At 37.4% G+C, this 10,061-nt stretch overlaps 1 protein-coding gene and 2 long non-coding RNA genes across 3 annotated transcripts in view; 1 reads left to right on the top strand and 2 right to left on the bottom strand.

Annotated features, from left to right (window-relative positions):
- gabbr2 (gamma-aminobutyric acid (GABA) B receptor, 2) overlaps positions 1-10,061 on the bottom strand; it is a 208,860-nt gene that overhangs the window by 16,502 nt on the left and 182,297 nt on the right. The window lies entirely within an intron of this gene.
- LOC106515739 (uncharacterized) lies at positions 606-1,653 on the bottom strand. Its single transcript, XR_001310039.1, has 2 exons — positions 1,581-1,653; positions 606-958 (listed from the first exon to the last, which is right to left on the bottom strand). It is a non-coding gene; the product is annotated as an uncharacterized LOC106515739 (long non-coding RNA).
- LOC106515738 (uncharacterized) overlaps positions 2,265-10,061 on the top strand; it is a 28,233-nt gene continuing 20,436 nt past the window's right edge. Inside the window, exon 1 of the long non-coding RNA XR_001310038.1 lies at positions 2,265-2,335. This is a non-coding gene — a long non-coding RNA (uncharacterized LOC106515738). The remainder of the gene's footprint in view (positions 2,336-10,061) is intronic.

The following is a 10,061-nucleotide window of genomic DNA, read 5'->3' on the forward strand; positions in this document are numbered from 1 at the left end:
GAGATAAAGTTCTCCTTTGTTATTTTAATTGGTGCATTTCAAATGTATTTATTTATTGGTTCTTTTATATAATTCTGCTTTTATTTCTAACCATGTCAATTTGGTCCTCCATACTGCAAGAAGCCTGATAATCATCCATTCATTCAAATCAGGAGTGTTGGAGCAGAGAAGCAAGTAAAACATGCAGGGCTGCGGCCCTCCAGGACCAGGATTGCCCACCCCTGTCTTAACATTTGAAGTCAGCCTGATTCAAGATGGCTGCCACAGTCAACCGATGTTGAAAACCTCAACATTAGCTACAACTCAGTCAATTTTACAGACACAGAGGTAAAATGTGCTGTGGTAGTAGCTGAGCATCATTCCCATCACATATTCTGAGCTCTAACAGATAAAACAAGGCGGTGGGTGATATGCATTTCTTCAAGTAAGTCTACTTTCACTTATTGTTTTGATATCCACATAATGGATGTGGATCATATATTTTATTTTATTTGTTTTTGCAGTAGCATCAGAGATATTTAGTTATTTCCCAGTCAAAATATCTACATCATATTTGTCATGTACTTGTTAATGGCTGAACAAACAATGTTCCAGAGTCTCTCTTGTTAAGTCATAATGTTTATTCAACAAGAGAAAGACATTCTACATTAGCGATCGTTGCAAAGTCTTCGCTCCAAGCCAACTTGTGTCAATAACAACAGAATGATAAGACAAAATGAGATATAATGCTTATTAGGCGTGGGTCTCTATCGCAGCACAGCAGACAGGAGCTCTCGCCTCTTTTTGGAGAAATGCTGTCTGGGGAGTTGCCAGGCAACAGGTCTGTAGGCGGCAGGCGGCCCCAAAGTGGTGGTGATGGCAGCAAAAGTGCCAGTTTACTGTCATTTTTCACAGCATTAGCCCCTCTAACGGGATCACTATGCAAGGCTGCAGCATGCACAGTGCACCGTCGGAGGACCTGGGACGACACGATGAAGGGAGTGATGAGAGAAGCCAGATCACAAAACGAAAAAGGTCGAGTAGCTAAAAGAAAAGAGTGAGAAAATGTATGAAAACATTCAAATGAATGGAATAATGTAAAGACAGCACAGCATATTAAAAAGAGTCTGTTGAAAGGAAAAAACGTCTAAATAGAGTAGAAAATACCATCTTTGAATATTATTAATGGTCATTTTGAAATAAAATAACAAACTTGCTATTTAAAGCCCAGCCTTTACTGACCATAAACTACATCTACCATAATGCATTTGATTATTTCACCTGTGAAATGACAGCATCCCACCACTAGGTGGCGGTGCACAGGGTTCAAAAGTAGCCAGCAGCTGGAAAAAAATTATGTAAAATCTCTATTTCACTGCATCTCTGCAGGCTACTTTTGCTGCATCTGAGTCGTACTGGGAAGTGGGGATTGCCCACTTACAAGTTGTGAAAGTGGGAGATTTCCAAATTCACCTCTTCAGTGAGTAAAAAACTCTTACTTTTATTAGTATTTCTGTATCATTTATTTAACATTTAGTCAGTTGTATGTTTCAATGTTCATGAGAGGACCTGTTAAAACGCTGTTTCTATGTAGGAAATACCATGTAGAGCTCAGTTATCCTTTTCTTAGCAGTGCCGTAGCAATGAGTCGAGAAACATCAAAGTTAGTTACAGCTGGTCCTTTGGGGGAAACTGCAATGCTCACGTGGTCCTCGGTGAACATGTGTTTGACAAAAACAGAAAAAGTAAATAAATAAAAAGAAACAAACTCAAATAATTTTTTACTTATTTTATCTTCATTTTTCATGAAGCAAGCTTGAAAATGAGTCGCTGCTCAGCTATTGTCAGCCACATTTCCAGTTACAATGCTGTGATGGTGAATCTTTTTGCAAAAATAAAAAAGAAAGAAAAGTAGCCATGAATATGTTCCTTGTGATGAAATATCCATCTCTATGGAGCCTGAAGTCTTTTCAAGTCGCTCTGACTGAAGTGAATTAATTAGAAAACAGAAAACAGAGGCAGCATGAAAGGAATGGAAACACTTTCAAAACCCCAAACTGTATTATGTGTGAAGGAAATTACAACTTGACTGCTGATTCGCTCACTAATCCCTCATTAAACGCTGGCATGTTCTTTTCAAGTCGTTTAAAAGCTAAAACACACGCACATGAAATGACGCCTACACAAAGCGCTGTGCCTCTCTGACTTCCCCTGACTTCACGATCACAGCTGCTGGGGCTCGTTCTTAAAACATGGATCTCAGCCTTTCGGCCTGTTGAGAGCGCGAGGAGGTCGAGCAACAAATGAGGCAAGAAATGGAGAGCTCGCTCATTGTCACCTGCAGCTTTACTCAGAGGTGAGCTGCGTGTGAGCAGACTGTATTTATTTATTTATTTATTTATTTATTTATTTATTTATTTATTTATTTATTTATTTGTGGGGTGGGGGTTGCTAAAAGTTTACCCACTTCTCCTGACAGTATGTGACTAAACGTGTGTGTGTTGCTGAAGGAAACACTTCATCACTCACACTGTCATCAAAGTAGTTTCCACCATGGTGAAATAATGAGGCAGAAATGAGGACAAAAATTGGTGCTGTGGGTGGACATTTTGACTTTAGCAGCAATTTATGTCGGTGTGCTTTTCTGAAATTGAGAAGGAAAAAAATGAATGATGGAAAAAAAAATAAAGAAGACGGAGCGAAAACCTAGAACAGTGCCGAGCGAGGGGGACAAAAACAACAATAGATATTTGTTTTTCTCAAGAGTGTTTGTAAAAGTTTTACCATAAAATGTGGAGCAAAATGCCAGTGCTGTGACCCAGGGGGAACAAACTATTTGCATCCATGTGTGCCCTGGCAGTACAAAAAAATCAATCTCAGAAAAGCGAGCAATTTCGTTTTCTGGATTTTTTTAAATTTTTTTATATATAAGTATCGATTTAGATCTTCTGATTGCTCACCTGGGAACAGGAACTGCCAGTTGTGTTCATGAAGACTGGGAGCAGCGGTGATCGGGCTCCTGTCTGATGGATACATTATTCTTTGTGACACCTGTGATTTTATTTATACGATGATTGGTATTTGTCACATGCTAGTTTTGGGGGGGCCTTAAGGTGAAGGCAGAGCATGGCTGTGCATGTGTCCGCATTTTTCTGTACCGTTAGCAAAATATCTCATGAACCATGGGTTTTATTCTAACTTTCAGAAAGTAATTAATGGCTGCTATACAACTGCATATTAAATCAGTTTTATTTGGTAGTAGCTGAACAGTCATTTGCGGAACATAGAGTGCTAATAGGTAGTATCACATAAGATATCATGAGATTCTGCTTATTGATAAGGTTTGACCAAAACAGAAAAACCCCTGTTATTTTTCAATATAAGATGATCATTTAAAACTCAGACATGGTGGGTGATAGGCATTCCTTCAAGGAATGCTAGCCGCCAGGGTGCGACCCCTGGCACCTGATTAGCCGCCCCATTTAAGTTTGAATTATGGCCTAAAGGGCCTCTCATAATTCTGGCTTAACATTTACACATTGCTATTGTTTATGGAGTGAAGGACATCAGAAATAAAAACCCTCCTCTTCACAAATAAACCAAAGCTTTTCAGCTTGATGGAAAAAAAAAAAAACCTTAATCTGAATAAAGCTGTGCAGAGATGTCCAAACATAGAAGACCAGCAAGGACTGACTAAAATTCACAGTGTTTTCTATTATTTTTGGTAATTTCATTTATTTATTTATTTGGTGCGCTTAATTAAAAAAGTCAGGCGGCTCTGATTTCCTCATCCTTTTATCGTTGGCAAACTTTTATCACGCCGTTTCAAAATCTCCAGCTTTTTTCTTCAAAATTATGCATATAGTCGCCTGGAACTCTTGCACTTATAATTGCTTTGTGCTTATCGTATGCATGCACCCAATTTCCACTTCAAAATTCATATCCTTATTTGGATGGTGTACCTGCAGATGAACAGTGTTTCTGCAGTTTGGTCTGGCTGTGTTGTTAGCAAGGACAGATTGAACAACTGAGCTTTATTGTTTTGTTTTTGGTTATTAAAACACATGAACAGGGCAATGCAGAAACATAGTGACAAACAGTCAGTTTGAAAAGGATGTTATATTTAGACTAGTAGGTGCGATCTGAGGAGTGTAAAGTAGTAGGGCAGGGCTATTTAACTAAACTGCTCTGCGAGCCACAGTTACTGCAGGCCAACAGTTGAGGGGCCGAACATCCAGTAATTAATGTCATTATTTAAATAAACAAAGAATTACAAAGATCTGTTACCTTTGAGATAGCTTATTTTGCTGCATATGCCACCCGTTTAACACAAATAATATTTTGACATCTCTGACATACCAAATTTTTAAGCCAATTTTATTTTCACTTTCATAGTTTTATCTTCAACTGCTAGTTGTTTTAACTGTCTTGGGTGTTCATAGAAATGCTTTTTACCAGCTTCTAGCGAAGATCCTGATGTTTCTGTAGATACCAAACATGTCTACGTCTAACTAAAAGAACTTAAAGTAATTAAAGTCGAAAACTGGGGGTTTGGGGTGTAAGAGATGAACGAACCCATTGGGGGGCCGGATTTTGGTCACTCGTGGGATAGATGTGGCCCACAGGCCGCCAGTTGAATAGCCCTGCACTAGGGTAACAAAACTAAAACTAAAACAACTTTAACAGGAAATGACTGGTAAAAATTCAAGTAAAAGTCATAAAACTGCACACAAAAAAGTAAAATTCAAAGTACTTTTACACACTTTAAGAAACGAGGTGTTGAATTTACTCAACCGAGTTATGTCAATTGGTTCCACTCAGTTAAGTAAATTCAACACTGTTTAGAGTACATACTTAAATATGCATACACATATACATATGCTATAACTCATTTCATGATGGGTTCGGTCAGATTTAAATTTTTAGTGTGTATTGAGTTGTTATCTTTTAAAGTAAAGAAGTARAAGTATCATTTTTGTGTTTTGAATGTAACACAATAAAAGTAAAAGATATGATCTAAAAAATATTTAGTAAAATCACAAATCCTCAAAAAAAAGTTGTATAATAATAAATGTACTTTGTTACTGTACACCTCTGGGTTTGAAGTCACAAACTTTTAGCATCATAGATTAATAATCTATTAATAATCACTCTGTCCTCACTGCAACCACCTAACTGCATCCATACATTTACACATCTTTTACATGCCCAAATGAAATCCGCATTTTTGGCAACTATAAAGTGAGTGACATGGGTTTTTATATGTGCATATTTAACCTAAAACTCTACTCCAAAATTCTGCCCCCCCCCCCTTTTTTTTTTTAGCGTGATACATACAGTTATGGATCTGTTTTCACAGATGTTTGTGATAAATAAATGAACTCAACAACTGGGGCTAAAGAAGGTTGGTTAAAAACAGATTAAAAAAAGAGCTTAAAGCCACAMAACAAGAGTGAGAATTATTTTTACTTAAGTAGCAGAAGCTGAAACATCTCCAGTCACAATCTTGTTACCTTGCAGCATGGAAACCTAGCTACTATAATTAGAAAGATGCTAAGAACCTCTCTCTCTCTCACACACACACCTCTGCCTCCCCACAGAGGTGATTAGATTGATAAGGAACATTTTCTCTTCCTGACGCAATAACAGCGAAGCAGCTGACTGTGGCACCCGATGAGGCTCATGGCTCTGCAGACGACAAACACTGAGAGTCAGCTGTCAGGAAGGCTGCCATGAGTGACACAATAATGCTGGACTCAGTTTATACACAACATCTGCACTGCACTTCCTTAGCAGTATACTGCATATCTTTGAAATGTGAAAGGACTTCATTCGTCCTTAGTGTAAAATAGCTTAAGATTTTAGCTTTGAAGATAAAAACATAAAGATTATCTAAGCTTTTATGAAAAATTCAATATAGTGCAAAATCTGACTTATTGTTTTAGCCTAAAATGTGATTTAATACATAATTTATTGTGTAAAAATCWGTTTTATCAGCATTTAAGAATTGACTGAACTCCTGTGTTATGATTACAATGCTAGTTAGTTTAAGAAAAACCTTGGAGTCAGAATGTCTAAAACATAAAAACGTGTTTAATGGTGAAGACAATGTCTATGTYCAACACAGCAATATCTAGGAGAAACATACAGACTGAACCAACAATATCCATCCATATCCATATAAATGTCTCACCTGTCAATCGTTAAATCTTTTTGATTATTGTGAAAAAACCTCACAGCAGTTTAAATGTGCAAATTTATTTTAACCTGATTTTAATGTTTGCATGAGAAACTCTTGAATAACTGATTAAACTGCTTAGAGTCATGGACTGAATCTGCATATCTAATCTTAGATGAATTAAAAGTATCTAGTCTTTTTGAATGAATTATATCAACTGATTTAACTAATCTTTACTTTAAATGTCAGTTTCAACTTACTGCATCATGTGAATAGTTATTGATCATGGTGCAATAGATATTACATATTACAATACACTCTAAAAATGAAATGTTGGATTTACTTAACCATGTTATGTGACCTGGTTCCACTTAACTGAGTTGARTAAATTCAAAGCAACATACTCATGTTCTTTGGTTAAAAAACTGGTATATTGCTTTGAATTTACTCAACTCAGTTAAGTGGAACCAGGTCACATAACATGGTTAAGTAAATCCAACATTTCATTTTTTACAGTGTAGATATTGAGGCAACACAATGGTTCAGTGGTTAACACTGATGCCTCAGCAATAAATTATTATTACAATATTTAACTCATGTTCTTGATATTTGGCCAAAATAAATCTTATTTGTGAAATATTTATATAATAATGGTCTAATTTCAAGCAAAATCTGGAGTACCTGGAGTTGGGGGTAAAGGGCTAGGGCTTAAAAACGGCAAGGTCACAAGTACTGTGTATTTTAATTCACCCACTTATTTGACCAACCTCCTACGTCAAGTTGACACATTTTTTTGGCAAAAAATATAACATTTTCCATGGGTTAAATGTTAAATTTTACCATCATTTTCAATTTCACAGTTAGTCAAACTGACAGTTTTGGTTTTTTTATGACATAAAACACTTTAAAATGAACTGAACAAGACATTAGACGTAATGCTAATCAGATTTTTTTCCCATAGTTCTTCTAAGTTAATTGCTATTTTTGTGACTAAAGTTTTTTCTGTCACCCTCTCTGTGATGCATCGACTGGTGTCACTTTGACAGTCCAGGTAAAGATACGAGAAAAAGGGAGCGGAGGAGGAAGTCACAGAGGAGGTGGTGAGAGACTGAGCCAAGGCACGGAGGGAGGGTGAGGAGGGGAAGGATGCTCCCAGTTGGGGGCTGACCTACATGCAGAGGGGCCACGGTGGCAGGGCAGCAAGATGCCGCTGGCACTCCAATCCATGTGGGTCTCAGCCATCCCCCTTTCACAGTGTGTGTGTGAACACCCACTCACTGTACACGAAAGCGGGCAGGTATTCCCTACTATGTGGGGACAATTTTTGCTATACACCCCTACTTGTGGGGACCAACTGGTACATCTGGGGACCTAAGCCTAGTCCCTATGGGGGGAAATGGGTTAGGTTTAGGGTAGAGAATCAGGGTTAGGCTATATTTAGTCAATGTAAAGTCCCCATAAAGACAGTTGGACTGGAAGGTGTGTGTGTGCTTGTGTATGTTTTACTGTAAAGCCTAGTCACACCAGATTGGTGACTAGGATGCTCCACTCTGGTAAATATTCACAGATTTGATTCTGGCTCACTTAAAGAAAAGAGAGAGAGAGAGAGAGAAAGAGCAAAGCCAAAAGATGGGAGGAAAAAGAAAAACAACAGACATTCCAATGTTTTCACCACATTTTTCATTTTCATGAAACTGCTTCTCTGTGAGCTTTAACATGTCTGCATTTGAATGTTTTTGCTCTGCTGCTTTCTTGTTCATTGACTCGCTTTTCTTTTTTCTTTTTCTACAAGCCTCCAACCCCATTTGAAGTTTTGTGTCTGATAAAATCACGGCCCAAGCCTTTTTAACCACCACTGGCTCAAATCGACACATTGGAAAGTAGAAAATAATCATTTTATGTTGTCATCGTTCTTCATCTGTAAGGAAAAATACCGTGCTAGTTTTTCCAAAGGGCTAAATACTAGAAGCTCAGATGAGTGACTGAACTTTAGTGACCAAAAATGGAAAATAAAACTACTTTCCTCATTAAATACATTGCTAATCTTCTGTTTAGGATAAATACAAGAGCTGCAGTCAGTTTACTAAAAAAAAGGAAAAAAAAAAGAACTGCTAATCAGACTGTTGGCCTGTCTCAAGCCTCACTGCTTACATGAGAATTACACTTTCCTCTTTAGCTATACAATAATAGGAAAAAAGTGTAAATATCAGTATAACTCATATTTCCCATCACTCCTCACCATTTCCAGGATGACTGATTTTATTTTTATATCCAGCATACATCAAAAGGCAGTGGGAGTCCATCACATTGGTATGAAGAGTATATGATGACCCATAGAATTAATTAAAACAACATTTAGCAGTTTAAACACTCACTTTATTGATCAGTGTTGATACTGCGATAATGATACCAGAGATTTTTAAACTTTTTAGCTTCCAGCTCACAAAATAACAGGTGCAGAAACTTGTGACCCCAGATACCGATTAGCAAAATTTGCTAATTACTCTATTAAACAGAATGATTATATTACTTTTATTTATTTATGATTATGTATATCCATTTTTTTGCAATAACTGCGGTGAAAATATTCTATTAGCAATTTATTTGAATTTAAATTGATGTCTGTAAATCAGCTGAGGACCCTCACTTGATATTTCATGACCCACAAAAGGAGTCCCGACCCCATCTTTGGGAACCACTGCTGTATTGCAAACATTTAAATAGTGAGAGCTAAACTCAAACATAATGGTGCAAGAATCAAAACAGAAACAAGTGCTGCAAAGCTGAGTATTCTCTATTAAAATGCCACAAAAACGATAATCTACATTATAACATAAACACACACTCATCGCTTCCTGGACTCCAGCAGGGAGCTGCCCTGGCTGATTTATTAAGAGCTAAACGCATCATTAGCGTAAGCTGCTAACCCTAAACATTGGACTCATTAGAATATGCAAATGGTAGAATATTGCCCGGCAGTCTCGTTGATTACAAGCTAAGGGTTTTGTTATCACAGCCTGCTTTTATGCCCACATTTCTKGAACAAAACTCTGTGTCATAGCACCAGCTTTCATCAAAGCCCCCATCTGTGCATTGTGGTGCGGCGGTATTTCTTTAACCGCCTTCTGTCGCCGTCGTCACAGCTGAAGAGGAGGTAGGTACGTTGATGTGGAAGCTTGTAATTTACTGAGGAACTGTGTATTTTCAGGGATGGGGTTTAGCGCTAGTGAAGTRGGAATATTTTTAATGAGCTCTGTGAATGAAGGAAGGTACATTTCTTTGATGTATGAGGGGGGAAAACAGTGWTTTTCTGGTTATGAGTACAGCTTTTTACTTATTTGGTTTTTTTTTGTGAATTTATCGGCTTAGTTTGGGTGGAGGTCTCGAGGTCACAGAAAATCAATTAACCTCAGAGGAAACAAGCACACACTTCTGCCAGCTTCCATCTTTAAGAAACTCCAAGCAGGCAGTTTTCACCTATTGATTTTTTGTGGGGGGACATGAGAGTGGATATTTTCATCACCACAAAAATTATATTTCTCTAAGGAAATAAATCCAAAGCTTTGGATTTTATCCAGCTGTTGACATCGTTGTGCACAAACACCGTGTTACTGTCTGGCCTGAAATACAACCTGCTGTGAATCTCAGATGTGCTAACAGTTTCATTAAGATTGCTCATCCAATTTAATGTAATATTTTCCCTCTATATTTCCCTAATTATGAATATTTTTTGTGATTGTAATGAAATTTTTGAAAACTGATAAAGTCAGGCTCCTTTGAATGAACTGCAGTAATGTTTTTCATCTGCATTAATGTTGACTTGATGTTTTTGCACTGCTAGTTATATGGCCCATACACCAGCACATGCAAGAGTACAGATTTGGCTTTCTTTGCATATATATAT

This window comes from Austrofundulus limnaeus, unplaced genomic scaffold (assembly GCF_001266775.1).
Source record: "Austrofundulus limnaeus strain Quisiro unplaced genomic scaffold, Austrofundulus_limnaeus-1.0 Scaffold32, whole genome shotgun sequence".
Classification (NCBI taxonomy): Eukaryota; Metazoa; Chordata; class Actinopteri; order Cyprinodontiformes; family Rivulidae; genus Austrofundulus; species Austrofundulus limnaeus.